We start from the raw sequence: 24199 nt of genomic DNA, 5'->3' as shown, positions 1-24199 counted from the left end.
GATATAAATATAGTACGTGATAAGAAAGAGTTCGTTCCCACAGAGAGGCTTTTGTTATCAATTTTCAGTTTCTTAGTAACCAAGGGGGGGGGGGGGGGGGGGGTTTGTTTTATCTAAATAAACAAAGCAATGAAAGTAAATTAAAAGCAATAAAATAATTGAATAATCAATAAGGAGAAGATATTGGTCATGGGATAGTATCTTTCACAAACATGTATTTTCATCAATGACTAGAATTGGAATTTTAATCTCTCATTTACTAAAAGTCCTAGGATATCTTGATCGCAAGAGTATCCCGTTTATTTCCCGATTTTATCACAAACAACATTAAAAGATGCTATTGTGAAATCAAACTAGAAAGCAACCTAAAGTGTAAAAGCACAATTAAGTTTAACTCCCTAAGAGCAATAAGTTCTATGAAATAAGACCAATCAATGCAAAGAAACGTGTAAAAGCACTAATTCGTTTTAACAAAGGTTATGATTCATATGCAATTAAAAAGATGTATCACTACAAGTAATAATGGCACTATGCTACTTAGAATCATGGATAAACAACTATTTCGTATTGAAAATCCTAATCTAGCAATAGAGATGAAGACTAATCTAATTGATTCCGGACTCAACCAAACTAGCATTCAAATCAAAAAACAATATCAACCATGAATCATAAACAATAAAGTTTTGAGACAAAACTAATTCATTGATTTAAATAACATGCTTGAGAAATCAACTTTTATCCCATAACCAATAATTGAGTTTAGTTACTCATAATAATGGAGTTCATCATAATCATAATCATAAAATAATTGAAGAAGATAAAAAATAAAACGAAAGCAAACCCTAATTGTAGCTATCTCCAAAGCTCCAAGAATAATACGTGTTATCCCAAAAGTTGTAGGAGCCTTCCTTTTATAGTCCTTGCTTTCCAAAATTAGGTCTAGTCTCCAAAGTCCATTAGATGGAAATCCGCTTGGCCCAAAAGTCATAAAAACCTGTGTAGAAACTCTGCCAAAAAGTCGCCGGAAGTTGGCCGGAGGGTCGCCGGAAAACAGCTCAGGTGACCGGCAAAGTCCGCCCGGTCAACGGTCCAACTCAGTTGGGTCAATGATTCGAATCGGTCAAACCACCGAGTCAAACCAGGTCATATGAGTGAGATGTATGTGTCAGCTGAGTCAGGGTCTAACTGGGCTGAGTAGGTTTTGGCCAAGGCCATTGCAGGCCATCTTGCCAGGCTAACCACTGTTGCGTCATCATGGTGCGACTCACTCAACCCTGATGGCTGTTCCAATATAACACAACTCTGTTGAAAATTCTTCCATCAGCTCCAACTCTATTTCTTTGCATCTTCTTCAACAACTCGTAGAACTGCCAAACTCCACCTATGCTCTATCTGCCATTACAGCTCAGCCTATTACTCTGCGCTCAAATTCATGCCTGCATCATAACTTCAACACACAGCTCAACTTCAACCTCTGCACCTTGCACCTGCACCACTGCCACTGCAACTTCACAATCAAACTGTACTCAACCATCTGCTACACAGATCCTCCACAAACCCATTAACTCAATTCTCATCCCTTCACAGCACCACCATCAGCTTCTAAGTCTAGCCTGCCTTGCTCATTTACTTGCAATTCAGTTGCAAGACTCATTCTGCACAACCATCACTGCGATCCCTTCTCAGCTTCCATGCTTACCTCAATTCATTCCAATTCAGCTGCACCAGTCCCCTGTCAGGCCAACACTTCTTGTAACCCATTTCTCAACATCACCAGACCCTCTTATACTCAGGTCATACTTCAATGCACACAAGCATTACTTCAACTACATATGCATCTCATTACAATTCATTGCAGCTCAGCAACTGCATTGCCAGTACCTGTTCCAACTTAACAACACCACTGTATCATTTCTTGCATTAATGAATCCAATCCATACCCCATGATTCTCATATCAAATCAACAGCAACACCACAAATTCATATCTGCACCTGCACTGCCTAGCAAACACCAAAGCACCAGTTCCATTTCATTGCTCCTTGTAGCTGCAACATGTCTTTGTGGTCTTCTCCTGTTAAGAGTCCTAAGCATACATATATGGCAATCAATCAATTGCAACAGTGTGTTGGTTTCAAGCCTCATCAATCACCCACAAATCAAGACGAATCCCATTTAATCTCAAGCATTTTCAGATTCATAACCACCTTGTTCATGGCAACATTCAGTCATATGATCCATTCTTCTTTCTTAGCTGAATAACTCGACCCCAAATTATAGCAGACCCAAGACAGCATCATCAAACTCTGTTCTTCTTTGTTCTTCTCTGACTCAACAGCAAACCCTCATTTCAGAAACCCCATCTTTTATTTCAAACAAACCAGAAACCCTAGTTTCTATATCTTCTCAATCAACAGAATCGAACAACAACCCTCTTCTTCATTACCGACGAGAAAGACAAACCCAACACTAATTCTTCCTTCCAAGCTTCATCAATTTCATCTCTCCTGCTACCCATACCATCGTCTCCATCTCAGATCCATAACAAACCTTTCTTTTCCATAACTTCGAACTAAATTCAACAGCATCACTCTGAATCTCTACAGCATAATCATTCCTTCCATTTCCGTTTCATCACCAGAAATTCACCATCTCAATCTTCTCGATCTGTTCTCATCCCCTGAATTCATGGTTGTTGTTCTTCCTCTTTCTTTCAGTTTAAGAGTGCTGAAAATGATTGAGAAGATATCTTCTGATTTAGGGTGTAGGAATGGGGCTGGATATAGCCACCCCAACACTTGAGATAAGGGTCACCCTATCTGGCAACCCCTTAACCTTAGCTTGACTGTATTTAGAACTCCTCCAAATAGAGTTGCCCCTTAACCTTGACTGGGCTTCGGATAGTGTTCGCCTGAAATGACATTTCTGCCCTTCTACGCTCCATTGCTGCGCAACCTTAGCCTGCTCCAAGTACAACTCGCCTAGTAATTGCATATGAACAGACGCTTTTGCCCTTTTACTCCAATTGGGTGATTTCTTCTTCTTTTTCTCCGCATGACTCCAGAGTACCTAATAACTCAAAAGCAAATATAAGATACATAATTCACAAGAAAAATAGCAAAGAAAGTATAAATACTAGATATAAAATTAGGTGTTTTGGACACCTATCAGATTCCTCCACACTTAGACTTTGCTAGTCCTCGAGCAAATCAAACAAAAATACATACAACTCCGTCTCGTCGAGCCTACGGTCACTTTTAGCATAAATAACAAGCCTTTGAACCCCTAGGTGTCCCTAGTGGACGAGTTATAGTCTCATGAAGGTTTACAAGAGGTTTGCCTACAAAACCTACTTTTCCAACTTACTAGTTCTCCGTAATAATAGCATCCAACGCGCTAAGAAGACATATAAATTCTGCACACTAGCAATAAGAAGTTAGACACATAAATGAACACAATCTCATCCTTAAATGTTGAGAGAGAAGTAAACATCCCTTCTCGAGAGAAAATCAGGTTCGGAGTGATCAAAAGTCTCGACTCTGCCTCACAAGAAAGGGTTTTATGGTATTGCTCTCAATAAATAACTCTTTATGGGTCACACATGTGTCCAGGTACGAATGAAGAGAGAATCCTGCGACACTTTGAATGGTAGGAAGGTCAAAACCCTCCGAAATGTTTTAAAAACCCACATCTTTTATCATTTTGAAAACCATTTTTTTTTCTGACGATATCTTAGAAAGGAAATCAACCACTTAATGAAGGTGGGAATATGCTTACTTACCTCGTTATCCGTTCGGCGTGCAGTTAGCACCACTCTCACAGCATCCATAGAAACGTCTTTGATCCTTGTCTTCATTTTCGTCTTTGGTCTTCAATACTTGATGTTAATTCTTGAACCTCGTAGAATCTTGACAATATGATTCTTTCCTCAAATTCCTTGTCGCTTGAAACTTCATTATGGATATTTCTTCTTCCATTGGCTTTATTGAATAAATACAAAATCAAAAATGAACTAAACAAACCAAAAATATAAAACAAATGGATTTTCTTTTTTTTTTTGAATCATAAAACAAAAACAAATTGAACCTAATAAATTTTCTCTTGTCTTTTCTTTTTTTTTTTTTTTTAGACAAGAGAAAATAAAATACAAACTAACAAATAAAAATAATAAAATTTCAAAACAAAGGCCATGGTGTAAGTAATTTACCACTCAATTTTTCACAACTTGTATGCCTCGATATCATAAACTTCTTGAATTCTCATCTTGATAATATTCACTCTTGCACAATAGTCTTCAACTTGTAATCGGAAATATGCTCTTTGTATTGTTGCTTTATTCAAATCTGAAATCTTCTCATTTGTACATAGTTGCTTGCAAACCTTGAACGTTTTCAACTTTCCTTCGAATTTGTGATGCTCCTCTTGTTGATGATGATGGTGTTTCTATGGACCCGTTGGTGTATAGAGAGATAAAGTGGATGGTGCTAACTGCGAACAAGAATACAAGTGGTATGTAAGTTAGCAATTCGATGTCACCATTCATGATTGATAAAAGTAGCACTCAAGAGATCAAAATAGTGCTGAAAATTGGTGTGAAGTTGGGTAGATCACCATTCTACCCGGAATTTACGTACGGTGACACACACTCTAAAAGCACATATTTAGATAGGTACAAAAATTGAAGGTCGGTGCCTCACATGATGTAAAAATAGGTAGTCTCCACTATAGGGGATCACAAATCTAATACCGAATTCAATCTGCACCTCATTTTCCACTGGGATGGTTAAATCCAACTTTAACTCTTATACAAGTAAGAAACCCGATCATGTTCTCTGTCATCTCTAAGTTCAGTCACTATTATGAGATTCTCGATGTAATCTTAGCGACATGTATACTATGTGACTCTAAACTAACTACAAGTTGGAGTTTCTCATTCACTAATTTACAAAAAAGTTGAAAAAATTGCATGAAAAAGGTACAAAGCAAAAGCTTAACCACTCCCCCACACTTAAACTTTACATTGTCCTCAATGTAAATTGAATCATACAAAGTAAGTTAAGGTGGGAAATACACGACAATAAAAAGCTAAAAACAAGACCAAAATACTTAATAATAAAAAGATAAAGGTAAAGATACAAAACCGATGGGTTTCCTCCCACTTAGCGCTTGGTTTAAAGTCGTCAGCCCGACAATCTCCTTGCTTTCTGTGACTCCTCCAGAGGGAGTGCATCCACAAAATTAACTTCTTCCACCACTTCGGAAGAGAAGTTCTCATAGTATGGTTTCAACCGGTGCCCATTAACTTTAAACTCCTTGCCTATAGAAACACTACGGATTTCGACTGCACCATGAGAAAACACATTAGTAACAATAAAAGGTCCAATCCAACGTGACCTTAATTTACCCGAAAATAAATGCAAGAGAGAATTAAACAAAAGTACTTTCTATCCAACACAAAATTGTTTTCTAGAAATCATAGTATCATGAAATGCCTTAGTTTTCTCTTTGTAAATGCGTGAACTTTCAAATGCATCATTGCGAAGCTCCTCTAGCTCTTGGAGTTGTAACTTCCTTTGCTTTCCAGCCTCATCCATCTCCATATTGCATTGCTTGATAGCCCAAAACGCCTTATGCTCAATCTTCATGGGTAAGTGACAAGGTTTACCATACACAAGCCTAAAAGGAGACATCCCAATAGGTGTCTTGTATGCGGTTCTATAAGCCCACAAAGCATCATTAAGTCGCATGCTCCAATCCTTCCTGGTTGGATTCACCGTCTTTTCAAGTATGGACTTCACCTCTCGGTTGGAAACCTCGGCTTGTCCATTCGTTTGTGGATGATAAGGTGTTGCAATCTTATGCGACACATTGTACTTCCTTAACAAGCCTTGCAAGAACCTGTTTTTGAAGTGTGAACTTCCATCGCTAATTATGGCCCTTGGAATTCCAAACCTTGCAAAAATATTTGCTTGCACAAAATCTGAAACCACTTTAGAATCATTAGTTAGGGTGGCCTTAGCTTCCACCCATTTCGACACATAATCAACAGCATGTAAGATGTAAAAATTTCCATGATAGTTGACAAAAGGACCCATAAAATCAATACCCCATGCATCAAAAACTCCAATAAATTGAATAAAAGTTTGTGGCATTTGATTTCGAGCACCTAGATTGCCTGTTCTTTGGCACCTATCACAAGTTATGCAAAATTTATGTGCATCCTTAAACAAGGTTGGCCAATAGAAACCACTTTCAAGAACCTTGTGAGCGGTTCTCTTACTCCCAAAATGTCCTCCGCAAGCATAAGAGTGACAAAAAGACAATATAGAGTTAAATTCAGATTCGAGAATGCACCTACGTAATACTTGGTCACTACCTTGTTTCCACAAATAAGGATCATCCCATATGTATTGATTACCTAACCTTTTAAGTTTGTCCCTCTCAGCACGAGACAAGTCCTTTAAGATTTGTTTAGAAACTAAGTAAGTAACAATATCCGCATACCATGGTTCTCCAAGGGCAATTGAGAATAGTTTCTCATCCGGGAAGATTTCACGCAATGGGAGAACTTCCTTGTCCACCACAAGTCGGCTTAAGTGATCCGCAAAGGTGTTCTCAATTCCTTTCTTGTCTTTGATCAAACTCTTCCAAGAGTAAAATCCATCGTATGAGCCCCGGTTTCGCTTTTTTCTTCATTAGCAAGTACCTAAGTGCTGCATGATCAGAAAAGACAACAACTTTTGTACCAATTAGATAAGAGCGAAACTTTTCTAAAGAAAAAACAATAGCTAATAACTATTTTTTAGTGGTTGTATAGTTTTGTTGGGCCTCATTTAACGTTCTAGAAGCATAATAAATGGCATGAGGAATCTTCCCCACACGCTGCCCAAGCACCGCACCAACCGCATAGTCACTTGCATCACACATGAGCTCAAAAGGCTTGCTCCAATCCGGTGGTTTAATGATAGGGGATGAAATCAAAAACTCTTTCAAGCGATTGAATGCCTCCATACACTTTTCATCAAAGTTAAAAACCACATATTTTTGCAATAAATTGCAAAGTGGTGATGCTATCTTGGAAAAATTGATGAACCTACGATAAAAACCTGCGTGTCCAAGAAAAGAACGTATCTCCCTCACCGTAGTGGGAGGGGTTAGAGCACGAATAAGTTCAATCTTAGATTTATCGACTTCCAAGCCTTTAGAAGATATTATATGGCCTAAAACTATGCCATGAGTTACCATAAAATGGCACTTCTCCCAATTTAGCACAAGGTTTGTTTCAACACATCGTTCAAGGATTAATGACAAGTTTTGCAAGCAAAGGTCAAATGAATCACCAAAGACACTAAAGCCATCCATAAACACTTCGATTATGTTTTCAACATATTCTGAGAAGATACTTACCATACACCTTTGAAAGGTAGCTGGAGCATTGAACAAGCCAAAAGACATCCTTCTATAAGCAAAATTACCGAAAGGACAAGTGAAAGTGGTTTTCTCTTGATCCTCCAGCGCTATCATAATCTGATTGTAACCTGAATAGCCATCAAGGAAGCAATAATAAGAGTGTCCAGCTAAACGTTCAAGCATTTGATCAATAAAAGGTAAAGGAAAGTGATCTTTTCTAGTAGTGGCATTCAATTTTCTGTAATCTATACAAACCCTCCAACCGGTTTGCACACGAGTTGGGACAAGTTCATTCTTATCATTCTCCACCACCGTCACACCTGATTGCTTTGGTACTACTTGTACCGGTCTCACCCACTTGCTATCGGATATGGGGTAGATAACACCCACGTCCAAAAGCTTTAGTATCTCCTTTTTCACAACTTCCATCATGGGAGGGTTCAAACGACGTTGCGCATCCCTTGTAGGCTTTGCATCGTCCTCCAAACGAATTTTGTGCATACATACGGCAGGGCTTATACTCTTGATATCGGCAATTGTCCATCCTATGGCCGTCTTGTACTTCCTTAGCACCCTTAGAAGTTTTTTCTCCTGTAATTCACTAAGCTTGTTAGAAACAATCACAGGTAAATCTTCCTTATCACCCAAGTACAAGTACTTTAGGTGATCGGGAAGAGGTTTCAATTCTAACTTTGGAGATTTAACAATTGAAGGTACAATCTTTTCATCACTGCATGGTAAAGAAATAAAAGAGATATTATGAGTTTCCGGGCATCCTTGTAGTGAATTAAGATCACCAAAGGCTTCCTTGACTTCATTACCACACTCTACACCATTATCCATGAATGTAGTCAAAACAGTTTCCAAAGCATCATCACCATTCAATTCAAACACTTGTTGTGCCAATGTATCCATAACATCAATGGAGAAACAAGAGTGGACATCGCTAGGATATCTCATCGTCTCGAAAATGTTGAAACGTATTGTTTCTCCATCAAACTCCATAGTTAGCGTTCCCTTGTCCACATCAATAATGGTTTTCGCCGTTTTCATGAAGGGACGCCCAAGTAGCAATGGAAGAGACGAGTCCGGTGACCCTTCATTCATCTCTAACACGCAAAATTCAGCTGGAAATACAAGTTGATTAACCTGCACAAGAACATCCTCAACAATACCCATTGGGTAAACATTAGAGCGATAGGCTAATTGCAATACAATTCCAGCCTTTTTAAGAGGACCTAACTCAAGTGAATTGTACATAGATGCAGGCATAACATTAACGGATGCACCTAAATCCAACATAGCCTTGTTAAATGTGGTGTTACCAATTGTGACTGGAATTTCAAAGCTACCGGGATCCTTACATTTCAGTGGGAGTTTGGGTTGTAAGATTTCCGAAGCATTCTCCCCCACACTTAGCACTTCATTATCTTTGAGCCTTCGCTTATTGGTACACAAGTCCTTCAACACTTTTGCATACTTGGGAACTTGCTTGATCGCATCAATGAGTGGTATGTTCACATGAATCTTCTTTAAAACGTCTAAAATCTCCTTTTCTAGTTCCGCCTTCTTGGAACTTGCAAATCTGCGAGGGAAAGGTAAAGGAGAAACATAAGTAGAAACCGGAGTTTTAGAGTTAGGAATAGGTACCTCAGAAGTTTGGGGAGAATCATCACTCTTCTCCTCCAAAACAGGTTCCTTTGGTGTTTCCACCTTGCCCGAATCAGTAACTTCGGGTTGCACAAGTTGTGTACCACTTCTCAACGTAATAGCAATGACACCCTCTTTTGGGTTAATAGGTTGAGAAGGAAGTTTCCCACTATTTTTTTCCTTCAATTTATTTATATCAACCGCCATGGAGCTCATTTGAGTCTGCAACTCCTTGATAGCACTCTTAGTTTCTTGTTGACTTTCCTTAAACATGGTAGAAATGCCTTGCATAAAAGTTTGAATCTTTGCATCGATATCGGAACCTTGATTTTGCATCGATTGTTGTGGTTGCTGAAATTGTTGTTGTTGCGGATGGAATTGTTGTTGTTGTGGTTGAAATCCACCCGAACGGTTGAATGTAGGTTGTTGAACCGCGCCTTGCTTGTTTGCATAGCTAAAGTTGGGGTGATCTCTCCATCCCGGATTGTAAGTGTTGGAGTAGGGATCATACCGTCTTTGTTGATTTGGAAAGACCGCACTAGCTTGCTCCAACTCTTCACCATATGAAGGTAAAATAACCGCAGCCATCTTTTTCATCATTTGCTCTGTGTTATCCATCCTTTGATCACGGTGTGATGATGACTCCGTAACTTCATGCACTCGCCTAACCATTGGTTCACCTCTTGTGTAGAATTGTTGCGAGTTTGCAGCTATGCTTTCAATCAACTCGGTAGCTTGGGCCACCGTCTTGTTCACTAGTGCACCACCACCCGCTACATCAAGAAGATATCTATCACTTGATTGGAGACCTTCGTAGAAGTATTGTATTATCATCACGTCACTAAATTGGTGGTGTGGACAGCTTGCCACCAATCTCTTGTATCGCTCCCAACATTCATACAAAGATTCTCCTACGTGTTGCTTTATCCGAAAAATGTCTTTGCGAATTTGAGTAGCCTTTGACGCGGGAAAATACCTCTCTAGAAAGAGTTTCTTCACCCCGTTCCATGTAGTGACACTTCCGGATGGTAAATAATACAACCATTGTGAAATCTACCTAGAAAGCAACTTAAAGTGTAAAAGCACAATTAAGTTTAACTCCCTAAGAGCAATAAGTTCTATGAAATAAGACAAATCAATGCAAACAAACGTGTAAAAGCACTAATTCGTTTTAACAAAGGTTATGATTCATATGCAATTAAAAAGATGTATCAGTACAACTAATAATGGCACTATGCTACTTAGAATCAGGGATAAACAACTATTTCGTATTGAAAATCCTAATCTAGCAATAGAGATGAAGACTAATCTAATTAATTTCGGACTCAACCAAACTAGCATTCAAATCATAAAACAATATCAACCATGAATCATAAACAATAAAGTTTTGAGACAAAACTAATTCATTGATTTAAATAACATGCTTGAGAAATCAACTTTTATCCCATAACCAATAATTGAGTTTACTTACTCATAATAATGGAGTTCATCATAATCATAATCATAAAATAATTGAAGAAGATGAAAAATAAAACGAAAGCAAACCCTAGTTGTAGTTATCTCCAAAGCTCCAAGAATAATACATGTTATCCCAAAAGTTGTAGGAGTCTTCCTTTTATAGTCCTTGCTTTCCAAAATTAGGTTTAGTCTCCAAAGTCCATTAGATGAAAATCCGCTTGGCCCAAAAGTCATAAAAACCCATGTAGAAACTCTGCCAAAAAATCGCCGGAAGTTGGCCGGAGGGTCGCCGGAAAACAGCTCAGGTGACCGGCAAAGTCCGCTCGGTCAATGGTCCAACTCAGTCGGGTCAATGATTCGACTCGGTCAAACCACCGAGTCAAACCAGGTCATATGAGTGAGATGTATGTGTCAGCTGAGTCAGGGTCTAACTGGGCTGAGTAGGTTTTGTCCAAGGCCATTGCAGGCCATCTTGCCAGGCTAACCACTGTTGCATCATCATGGTGCGGCTCACTCAACCCTGATGGTTGTTCCAATATAACACAACTATGTTGCAAATTCTGCCATCAGCTCCAACTCTATTTCTTTGCATCTTCTTCAACAACTCGTAGAACTGCCAAACTCCACCTATGTTATATCTGCCATTACAGCTCAGCCTATTACTCTGCAGCTCAAATTCATGCCTGCATCATAACTTCAACACACAACTCAACTTCAACCTCTGCACCTTGCACCTGCACCACTGCCACTGCAACTTCACAATCAAACTGTACTCAACCATCTGCTACACAGATCCTCCACAAACCCATTAACTCAATTATCATCTCTTCACAGCACCACCATCAGCTTCTAAGTCTAGCCTGCCTTGCTCATTTACTTGCAATTCAGTTGCAAGACTCATTCTACACAGCCATCACTGCTATCCCTTCTCAGCTTCCATGTTTACCTCAATTCATTTGCACCAGTCCCCTGTCAGGCCAACACTTCTTGTAACCCATTTCTCAACAGCACCAGACCCTCTTATACTCAGGTCATACTTCAATGCACACAAGCATTACTTCAGCTCCATCTGCATCTCATTACAATTCATTGCAGCTCAGCAACTGCATTGCCAGTACCTGTTCCAACTCAACAACACCATTGTATCATCTCTTGCATTGATGAATCCAATCCATACCCCATGAATCTCATATCAAATCAACAACAACACCACAAATTCATATCTGCACCTGCACTTCCTAGCAAACACCAAAGTACCAGTTCCATTTCATTGCTCCTTGTAGATGCAACATGTCTTTGTGGTCTTCTCCTGTTAAGAGTCCTAAGCATACATCTATGGCAATCAATCAATTGCAACAGTGTGTTGGTTTCAAGCCTCATCAATCACCCACAAATCAAGACGAATCCCATTTAATCTCAAGCATTTGCAGATCATAACCACCTTGTTCATGGCAACATTCAGTCATATGATCCATTCTTCTTTCTTAGCTGAATAACTCGACCCCAAATTATAGCAGACCCAAGACAGCATCATCAAACTCTGTTCTTCTTTGTTCTTCTCTGACTCAACAGCAAACCCTCATTTCGGAAACCTCATCTTTTATTTCAAACAAACCAGAAACCCTAGTTTCTATATCTTCTCAATCAACAGAATCGAACAACAACCTTCTTCTTCATTTCCGATGAGAAAGACAAACCCAACACTAATTCTTCCTTCTAAGCTTCATCAATTTCATCTCTCCTACTACCCATACCATCGTCTCCATCTCAGATCCATAACAAACCTTTCTTTTTCATAACTTCGAACTAAATTCAACAGCATCACTCTGAATCTCTACAGCATAATCATTCCTTCCATTTTCGTTTCATCACCAGCAATTCACCATCTCAATCTTCTCGATCTGTTTTCAGCCCCTGAATTCATGGTTGCTGTTCTTTATCTTTCTTTCAGTTTAAGAGTGCTGAAAATGATTGAGAATATATCTTCTGATTTAGGGTGTAGGAATGGGGCTGGATATAGTCAACCCAACACTTGAGATAAGGGTCACCCTATCTGGCAAAAGCTTGACTGTATTTAGAACTCCTCCAAATAGAGTTTCCCCTTAACCTTGACTGTGCTTCAGATAGTGTTCTCCCTGAAATGACATTTCTGCCCTTCTACGCTCTATTGCTGCGCAACCTTAGCCTGCTCCAAGTACAACTCGCCTAGTAATTGCATATGAATTGACGCTTTTGCCCTTTTACTCCAATTGGGTGATTTCTTCTTCTTTTTCTCCGTATGACTCCAGAGTACCTAATAAATCAAAAGCAAATATAAGATACATAATTCACAAAAAAAATATCAAAGAAAGTATAAATACTAGATATAAAATTAGGTGTTTTAGACACCTATCATTTGTAAGATCCTTTCGGTTTGTCCTTTATTTGCTCGTACCTTTGTCATTTTGTGACAAAAAGGGGGAGAAATATATGTAGTGAACAAGTGATTTGGTATCACTAAGGAATGGACAATGGTGCTCAAACGTTATATCTAACGAAAGAGTAAAGCATAGACTATGGGGGGAGTAACATATCATATTGATACTTGTAGTTATATGGACTACAAAGGGAATAGCAAAGACGTGCGGATTGAAAAATCTACATATCTTACCCTTAGGGGGAATATTAGCTTTGTTATTATAATGTCAACAACGGCATTTATGGATTGAATGTATACAGGTTATTGTGTTGTTGAAACTCGGAATGAAGCGTATGTGTAATGAATTCTTGTAATTTGTTTATCCATATGATGTAATAGTTTTGTCACAAAAATTAATAAAGGGAGAGATTGTTAGAGCATTGCTCGGTTGAACCCACCAAGCGTTGGTATGTCAAGTTTGGTTGTCATATTTTAGTGAACCAAAACTCATTTAAAGAGTCGCTTGATTATTTACTAGAGTCAACTTCGTATAGGTTAGGTAGAAAGTTACTAGGATATGAGACTTACAAGTATTACTCGAAGACTTGAAGAATGTGAAGAAGTAAAGAGCTACAACGACGACATCATCCTTCCTCTTGAGGTTAGTAATATTTGACTTGAACTGTTTCATTCCTAACGTATCTTTCAAGTCGTGCATATTGAAAATATAATTGCGAAGCTGTGAATGATTATACTCTAGTTAGACATAGTATTAAGGAATTACAATACGAAGTATAAGGTCGATCTTTTGAACTTCGTATATAAGACATCGACATAATCGTATGAATGTTATTGTAATTATGTATGGGTATGGGTGAAGATTTCTTCATAGGAAACAATGTTTTACATTCGTTTAAAGGAAGTACAATTCATAAACTTGTTTTATGAATAGAAAGGGAAATCGTTAGGCTTATTGGTATTTGTTATTCATTGCAAATCTTTGGATTACCAATATGTGTGTTTAGTATAACCGCTCATAACTTGTTTATGTGTCTTGGTAAAACTATTTACAAGTCCTGACTTTTGTATTGGTATGACTTTTATTAGTGAAACCGATCTTAAGTAATCACCTGAGATGGTATGATCGATATTTTGTAATTGGTATGACCAACTCTAGACATTGGGGAACTGATCCTAGTAAGAGGTGCAACCGATCACAAGTATGTGGAATCGATCCTTGTAAGAGGTACAACAAGTCTAAGTAATTGGTAACCGATCATATGACTTGTGCAACCTATTACAAGTAAATACCATAATTATGTGGTAACCGATCCTAGTACCTAGTAAACCAATTTTTGGAAATCTAGTGTGACCCATCCTAGTACCCACATGGAGGTAGAACCGAAGCTTTGTGTTTTGGTAGAACCGTGAAACCCATTAATGGTGATTTGATAGGATAATCAATCACATAGTTCTTGGAAGTCAGATGAACCAATTCTAAACTCGTTTGGAAGTGTGAAAAATCGGTTCTAAGATTGTAAATATGAAAAAGGATTTACAAAGTAAAGATGTCGACATACTTTGAACATGTGCAGTAATTCTTATCTTTTATTGTTCAAAGATATTCCTTAATAACTAAAGGAGAATCCCGGATCGAAATAAATTGAGAATCTTTTTATTAAGGTTTTTAGTTTTGTATGCTTTTTATTTCCAGCAATTAAAATGCATATCTTTAGAAAATAAAAATTGGTAATGTGCATTTACTAATTGGAGAATTTCTACTGAGATTTCGATCAATATTTGGACAGAGCATTTCCAGGAATTATGGAAACCGAATTTGGAAATATATTGCATATCTTGAGAATATTTTCGGTTTTGGAAATTCCTTGGTGTCCAAACTTCCTTGGTCTATAAATATTGAAGTTTGCATTTCGAGCAAACTAATCCTCAGAGCCAGCAAAACTACCTAGTTGTGTTGTTATTGGTGGAGCCGTCTATTCGGAGAGGAAATTACCCTAATTAGGTGAAATCTTTTACGACCGCTCGTTTTAAAGACTTCTTTGGGATTGGGAAGATCTACGAGTACTGTTGTTGGGAAACTAGATAATTGCAGTTTATTATTAGTTTTTGATTGATTTGATTGACTAAGGGTTGTTGAACTTTGATTGCACCTAGTTTGTTTATGCTTGAGAATCTTCTCTTATTATATAAGATTCACTCAAACTATATCGAAGTATCAACGGGGATCTTTAGACTGTTTGTAGATCTAAAGACGTCTTTTGATAATCCATTGTAAACAGACTCTGTTCTGTGTGTGATTGATCACAAGAGATTCAAGTTGTTTGTGTGCAAGTGTTTATTGAAGATATAAGAAGATTTGAAGACAAAGAAGATTTCTTATTTGAGTTCATAATCTTTGGTGTGCACAAAACTTTATCGGCTGGGGATCCAACTATAATCGGTTTATCTTTGTGATAACCTTGATTGATTAGTTGAGTAGATCGGCATCAATACAATTCTTTGTGATTCAAAGTATTGATCACATAGTCTAGACAATTAGTTTGGTAGTTGTTAATAGATTGATCTAAGAACCTGACAAAGGAGTTTATTGGGATAAACGGAAGATCCTTTTGTCAAACTCATATCACGTTGTTTGAAAAGAGTTGTTACCGAACAGATTTGTTGTTCCTTTACTGTTTGGAATACGAACCAAAGGAATTGTTCCAAGTGTGTGACTTATTGCAAGTTGGAGGCGCAGGGAAACATACGGAACTAGGTGAACTATAGGTTTAGTTGCTTGGCCTCAACTATACGAAGTTGGTTCAGATTTTGTATAGCGGCTTAATCCTGAGAGTATTCAATTCTGGATAAGGTCCCGGAGTTTTTATGCATTTTCGATTTCCTCGTTAACAAAATCTTGTTGTGTCTTTTACTTTTCTATTTCCGCAATTATAATTGTTTTTATTATAATTAGAAGTAAAATACACAAACGTTAATTCCTAATTACTTGATAGAAATCCTATTGTGTTTAGTTAAGTCCAAACCTATTATCAAGTAATCATACTTCGTTGTCATATTGTCTCGATCTCGTATCCATAGACGGTCACACGAAGTGTGAACCGATTAGTTGTATTGTCTTGACTCAGCCCATAGACAATCACTTTCGGAGAAAGGACTTATAGGTGGAAAAGTTTTAGATTGAGGTATATTTGGGTACCCTCCTCTTTTCAGATAAGACCAAGAAATCTAAAATCCTAGTTACTTAGCTTCAGCAGTATTCTTGTTTTGATAACATCTAACAAAACCTGAGTTCTCAATAGACGTTAGAATATTAGATATCCTAGCAGAACATATGTTCTCTTTAGGTTATATATCTAGTAGATCTTCTTAATGGTTTACAATAATTTCTGCTACCAATCTTTCAACTGGGACAAGATTCCTTTGGATCATATTCCAAACAATAAAGGATCAAAAATATTTGGTAAACAAACTCACTTTCCAATCACAATACCGAAATATATGATGAAAACACTATTACAGATCTTCTGTTTTTATAATCTGTTACCAGATCCGAAACTCCTAGGTTACGAGATCTAACAAGACAAAGATTACCGAAATAATCAATCTTGATTACAAGGTTTATGATAAAATCACAAACAACTTGTAAATCTCAAAAGGCTTGTATTTATCGAAATAAACAACCTTTTAATCTTGGAAAAATCAAGTCACGGAAAGTAACACTAAGATAAAAACACAAGAGCAAAGTCTTCAAACTTCAAAGTCTTCAATCTTCGATTTAATTTTCAAAGTAATAACCTGCAAAAAGAAACTTCATTTCTCTATTGATTTTTCGCACATAGCGGAGTTTATTAACAATGGCAATCCAATGAATCTATCTTACAGATATAGAATTACTTAGATCTGTAGAAACGCTAAATCTTTGATATAGTTTGAGTGGCCTTATATCATAAGAGAAGGATCATGGAATAATCAAACTTGGTGCAATCAAAGATTCAACAACCATTAGTCACTCAAATCAATAATCGAAAACTACAATAACAGTGCAATTATCTAGTTTCCTACCAATGATACTCGTAGAGATTCTTGATCCCACAGAAGTCTTTTAACGAGCGGTCGTAAGAGATTTCGCCTAATTAGGGTACTTTCCTCTCCGGATAGACAGCTCCACCAGAAACAACACGAATGAAGTTTTCCTGACTCTTAGGATAGTTTGCAAGAAATGCAAACTCAACTATTTATAGATCAGGGTTCTTTGGACAACAAGGAAATTTCAAAACCGAAAATATTCTCAAGATATTCATTAAATACCTAATTTCGGTTTTCATATTTCCAACTAATATCCATCCTGTAATTCCAAAATCTCTCATTAGAAAATATTTAATATTAGTTTAACACCTAACTAATATAACTTCCCAAGAGATATGTTTTGATTTGCTGGAAAACCAGAAGCATATAATCGAAAATCTTAATTCAAAGATTCTCAATATTTAGGATTGGGATCACCTTGAGTATCAAGGAATATCTTTGGACAATAAAATATAAGAATTATACTCATGTCCAAATTATGTCGACATCTTGAACTTTCATGTTTTCCAAACTCACTTTTCAAAATCACACAAACCCTAAAGTGTACATGACTTATGTAAATTGGTTTTTACCTATTGGGACCGGTTCTACCTTAACTCCTAAATCAAGTTAGGATTGGTTCTACCTTGACTCTCAATATAGTTAGGGATCGGTTCTACCTTGACTCCCAACATAAGCTAGGATCGGTTCTACCTTGATTCCATATATATATTAGGATTGGTCCAACATAATATCTGCAATAAAAAGCGAGACCATTAATCCTTTTGATCCTTTCGATTACGAGACAAGTTCGTATATCTACTTCCTTAAACCAATGTGATAAAACATAGTATTCTAGGTATGAAATCAAACCTATGTTTACCACACAATCTAGTAATGAATTACAAAGATTATGTCGATGTCGTAATTACGAAGTCCAAAAAATAAGCATTATGCTTTGTAATTCAATATACCAATATAAAGAACTTACCACTATTGATACATTGTTCCTTGACCTTTGATCTCAATATGATGATCAAGTCTAATATACTATATATATAACCTTGCATGTTATGTTTTCAATCTTAAACGATTTGAAAGAAACTAGTAGATAGAAATGGAACAAGTCAAGTCTGTAGTTATTAACCTCAAGCTGAAGGATAATTCTTAGTTATCTTCAATCCATCTTCTAATCTTCGTGAGTAACTGGAGCGCAATATTTTTACCGTTTCTAGTCTAACCTAGCGAAGTTGACTCTAATTCACTTATTAAGCGACTCGAGTTTTGGAACTAAATATGACAACCAAACTTGACATACCAACGCTTAGTGGGTTTAACTGAGCAGTGCTCTAACAACAAGTTAACATTGTGGAATTATAACCCACCACCTCTCAATCTGTGACATCCAGATCAGACTTGATGTGCTCACATATGGTTTAAAAGTAAATTTGGATCAGATATTACTTTAGGATTCTTAAACTCATACATACGATTTTGTTGTCAAATTTTCACTAGACCAGGTGGCGCTAATTCTTCGCCTTTTTCATTTATTTCACCCTGTTTGAGGGTAAAAACTGATTCTGCTGTTTTTGGTAATTTGGGGTGTGTTGATGAGAAACGAGTTCAAACCCTAAACAAATGCACTGCACAGGAATGCTTTTAGATTAGAGAAATCAATATGTAAGACACTGGCATAAACCAAGAAATGGTCGTTCCAGATTCAATTCGGTCACAAGGTGAAGGAGAAGGGTTGATCTTAGGGAGGGAAGCAGAGAAGGTTTTTTAAATCAGAGTGTTGAAGGTGTGGATGTTTATGACTTGCGTATCAGAAAATAGTTTCTGGATACTTGTGTTGATAACACGTGTGTTCCTCCTCTTGTCGAAATAGGTTGAAAACCTATTTATACAAGTCATTTGAGCGCAACCCTGATCTCGTAGGAAGTGGAGAAGATTAAGTAGTGGAGTAGTGGGGTTATGCAAGAGATGGTGATCATCACGTGATCACGCCTTCACCCACTACTCTCATCATTGTTAACCGTTCGTCCTTTCCTGACACAATCTCGTAATGGGAGCGTTGCACGCCGCATGCTGTAAACCGCCAGACCAATACCCTAGTAAGTATCCCCCAGTTTGTGACATGTTTGATGTCTCGAGTAAGTGGGTCAAGTCGTGGGACTTGCTCGCAAAGAATATCATATGGTGCTATTAAGTTAAGCAACTAAGTTGTTTATGAAGCCGGCATGAAATATCGTACGTATTTGATGCATGTGAAGCATCGCATTTAAGCAGCTCAATTTAATCGATGTGTATGAAGCATCATTGTTTTAAAGCCTGATTGAATAAGCCGCGAATAAGCGTCTTAAAAGGGTAGCGTGATCGACCATTTTGGGGTGATCGTTCGATTACCCTGTGGGCGAACTACTACCTGGTCGATCACTTCCTGTGGAGGAGTGATGGTCGACGGTCATAACTCCACTTTGTTAATTTTCTGAAAATAAATATACACCGTCCAACTAGGCTGGCGAAGTTGGATGGTCGTGATTGATTTGCGGCAGTTGTTCGATGTCGTTGACGTGATTTTTTTAGGGTTTGGAGGTCGATCGACCAACTCTCTTTTGAGCGAGCGACTCGAGGTGTTGCGTTTGGGTTTGAGTAGGTCGATCGACCAACTCTCTTTTGAGCGAGCGAATCGAGGTGTTGCGTTTGGGTTTGAGTAGGTCGATCGACTACGTACAAAGGTGGGTTTCCAGCGAGCACGCTGACATCCCCTGGGTCACCTAAAATTAAATCTAAGCCAATCAATTCGGTCGGAGAAGTTGGATGGTTGTGATCGATTTGCGAAAGTAGTATGTTGCTGTAAACGTAATTTTAGGGTTTCTAAAGCAGCGCGTTCACCCTACTTTGGGTGAACAATTCTATACGTTCTCGGCTTGCCGTGTAGCTGGGTCGCCGGTGGAAACGCCCGGGATTGTTTGATCGCTCAAGATGCGATCTAAGCCGTCCAGCTAGGCCGTCTAAGTTGGACGGATGTGATGCGTTTTGAGACCGTCTTTGCTGGTCTCAATTCGTTTGAGCTATTTTACGCAGCGTGAACGCCCATGTTTGGGTAAGCGATTGAGCACTCTATAGGTTTGTCGCATGCAAGTCGCTCGACTAGGGCACTAGTGGGCCCGCCAATAATCATGTTAGCAATTCCTTAACCGTTCGTAGGAGGATCCAAGCCGTCCAACCAGGCTGGCAAAGTTGGACGTTCGTGATGCTTCTGAGACTGTTTTGGACAGTCTAGCTCGTTCGAGCTTCTTTTAACAGCGTGACCACTCTGTTTAGGGTTGGCGTTTGACAACGCTGGAATGTGTTTAAATAAAGTCTGATTGGTTGGGACACTAGTAGGCCCACAGGCGGTCGATGCGGTGATTACCTAATTCTGCCAGGAGTGGTCTGGGTTTGCTAAAACATGCGGCCAAATTGTGTGGCCGTGATTGTTTCTGAGACTGATATTAACAGTCTAGATTTTCCTTAAGGAATTCAAGCGTGATCGATCCAACTTAAAAGTGCGCCGATACGAGATTCTCTTTGTCAGAGAGTGATGCAGATGTGTGGGTATTTTCATGCAGATCTCAATACTGGCACTTCGGGAGATTCATGTTACTCTGCTGAGAGTGAACACCTCGTCGTCATGTCATGTCAATAATGAGAGTTTGGCTGGGAACATAGCACAAGAAAATACCAGGTGAATCATGCATTAATAATTAATGCAATAGGTTGAAATTTATAGGATATCTGGGATTGACGCACCATTCTGATAAATTTCATAAATATGTCGAATTGCTCAATACATATATAAGTAAAGAGGTTTGAACACTCATTACTTTCTAAAAGGCCTTTACTCCTTTATAGGATGACATCACATTCAATACGGGATTTTACAATTGTATCCCTAAATCGAAAACCACCATGAGCAACTGGTTTTACAATTTTAGTCCTGAACTAAAACCACCATCAACACACCCTTTATTAGATCTTTATGTAAACTCTTCACTTTGATACACTAGAAGAAAAATGAGAATAATTTGTGGAAAACAAAATCGGTAGTAAAAAATAGAGAGGTGTGAGTTAATATGGATGAATAAAGTGAATTTATTTATGAATGAAAAATAAAGTCGTTGGGGATTAAACCATTAGAGACAAAACTTTCTATAGCTAGAGACCAATGTTGTGTCGATCACTCGATTTTATCATAGTGGCGAACTGTATTTATTCGTCCACTCTGCGATTGTTTATTTTTTTGCGCTGGCGATTTTAGGTTTTTACAAAAATATTTCTTTTTTATTTCATCTTGATCATCTTTTGGTGACCTAATATTCAACAATCTATGCTATTGAGATTGAGGAAACATAAATAAATAACAACCAGATTCGTTGTACCCTTCTGAAACTCAAATTAGACTAGTGAATCTGCAGCAAGAACTAATCGTTTCTTCTCCTTCTATCAAAATCGGTAATGGAAGCGCTAATAAAATCCCAATTGAAACCCTAATTGAACCCCTAACGAAATGAATCAATTCTATTATGAACCCAAATTAAAACCCAAAAAAAAAATCAAAACCCTAAATGAATACAAATTATACCATAACTAAATCATAATCATCTCTCCAACAACAATTACATAACCTATGCTTGGCTTCTTCTTTCATCAAAATCTCCAAAATTAATCTTAGTTTCCAAATCTCTGCAACAACGATATCCTTCATCATTTGATGCAATTAAAGACAAAGTTTGATATGTTTAGTTGATGATTCCAACAAAACAAAAAAAATTTATAGTGGAGAAGAAAGAGAATAAAGACGTGGTAGCAAAGAGTAGAGACAGACAACTAAAGAGAGAAAGAGATTCATATCGAGCAACAAAAAAAAGAGTTCGTGAAAAGAATTTAATCTCGGTGGTTTGGACCAGTGCGACTCGGTTTGGACCGGGGTGACTCGGTATAATAATAGGTTAAGGACTTGGTTTTGTCATTGTTATTACTACAGTAAAAGACATTTTAGTATCTACATATTTAACTATTAGAAAATTTGACTCAACTAAGTCTATGCGGGTCAACATTTATTTCAGGTACCAAACACCAAGTTGGACAAAACTTAGACCAAACACTAAGATTGGTGGAAACTAAGTACCAACAACCAAATAAGAATGGTACTACCAACAACCAAATAAGAATGGTACCTTGGTTTTGATGATGCTAAACAAAAAATTTCCCAAGTAACCGCACGGGTGAAGTTTCCTGGTCTCCCAATGAAGTTATGGGGGGAGAAAACTCGGTTTTCTTTGGAAAAGTGTTTTGGAACCCTCACTGTGGATGATAAAAGAACGCTAAACCTGAATATAACCATTTTGCCTCGTAATTATTATTTTTTGTATAAAGTTTGTTTTTTACCAACAAAAAATTGTTACAGGGAGAACAAAATATGATCTGAGGAGCGCAAAATTTATAGTTGACTCAATAACAAAGGCCAACTCAGTACCTTTTTTCTAACTCGGTCTAAAATGTCTTTACTAACCAGACAAGTTCCTTCTCTTCTAAATCATGAACACTAGAAATTTCATTTTCTAAACTATAAAAGAAAAATCTCCTCTCTTATACGAGTTTTTACATCATTAATTTTTCATTGGCAATATAGGGTAGGAGATAAGATGAGAAAGGGAATCATACGTTCAAACATTATCACAGCAGATTCCTTGCTTATCTGCTCTGCCATTGCTGCAAACGAGCGATCATTACTTTTCTTAAAGAAATGAAAGATTAGTGGGCCTCTAAGTGCCGAGTCATCAATATGTTCATGAACAAATCATTAAAGAAAAGCACCTCAAATTAAAATCCAAATTTGCCCACGTTAGAATACAACGGGAGTAGAGGAAGATAACAACACTAGTTATAAAGGTTGTAAAACATTCCGATGAAGATATAACTAGGAACTTGAGATTTGTTAATATCATTGCATATATGTTCTGCTGTAATTTCTATGTTTGAGACATTGGATTTTTTAAAAATGCAAACTGGAATTTCTAGGGTTCATGATTACTCACACGAAAATATAAGAGAATAACTTAATTGTTTAAACCGTGTGAAAATTACATGTGGTTTATAAGGATATTAAGACTGAGTTTGAAAAATATATCAAGTTTGTCCTAATTAGTAAGTCAAAAAAAAAATAAAAAAATTTCTCTCTCCTCCTCCAAAAACCGCAAAAGAAAAGAAAACTTCCAACTTCTTCGTTTTTTTATCTTGATCTGCCCGAATTTGGTCTGATTTTTCAGATCTTCCGGGCCAATCAAGGTTGGTCTTTCTACTTTGTATAGTATCCAATAAAACAAATTGTTATTCCACCAATTTCTAGGTTCTTTTTATTTTTCTTATCAATGAGATGGCTTATGTATGCTATCTTGATTTCTTATTATATGTTTGTATAACAATTTCATATAGCCTTCAAGGCGGTTATATCGATTGTTTCAAATTCATCTTTGAGGGCGAATTGCAATGGCTGGACGTAGATCTCCATTCCTGTGAAGATCCATGGCTACCAGATGTGATCGTATTTTCGATATACAATGCATATTACTCCTCTTTTTATAGGAGCATCAAATCTTAAAGAAGAAGATAAATCTTGTTGTATTTTAGGAATACAACAAGAAGAACAACAATTCAAATGGTGGAATCAGAAACTTCACACCATTCCTCAAATAACATCGAATTCCTCAACGAACTACATGAGTTTAGTTTAGTACTTTTGTTGTATTTTAGGATACATAAATCTTGTATTTGTTCATGTATTTCAATTATGATGTATTTGATTTTGTAAACATGCTTAACATTATATGAAATTGGGAGCTTTTGCTCTTGTTCATCAAAAATAAATAAATTAGGAAGTCAGACAACGATTTTGCTGTCCTCGCATCATATTTTGCCTGACATTTTTATGGGCGACTCCGAAAGAGTTAGGGGCGACTTTTTTATGCCCAATCCATAGACAAGGTTAAGGGATGTCCAAAAGGATAGTAGAATACGTTAATGCCCTTCCGTAATCGGAAGTTATTTTTGAACCGATTGTTGAGAGTAAATCGGTAGTTAAGAAACGCACAGAGACTACCGATTGATATGAATTTGTGCTAAATGTGTATTTGGGGCAACTATTAATCGGAAGT

The sequence above is a fragment of the Papaver somniferum genome, chromosome 3 (genome assembly GCF_003573695.1).
Source record: "Papaver somniferum cultivar HN1 chromosome 3, ASM357369v1, whole genome shotgun sequence".
Taxonomy (NCBI): domain Eukaryota; kingdom Viridiplantae; phylum Streptophyta; class Magnoliopsida; order Ranunculales; family Papaveraceae; genus Papaver; species Papaver somniferum.
Note: the sequence above shows the minus strand (reverse complement) of the source record.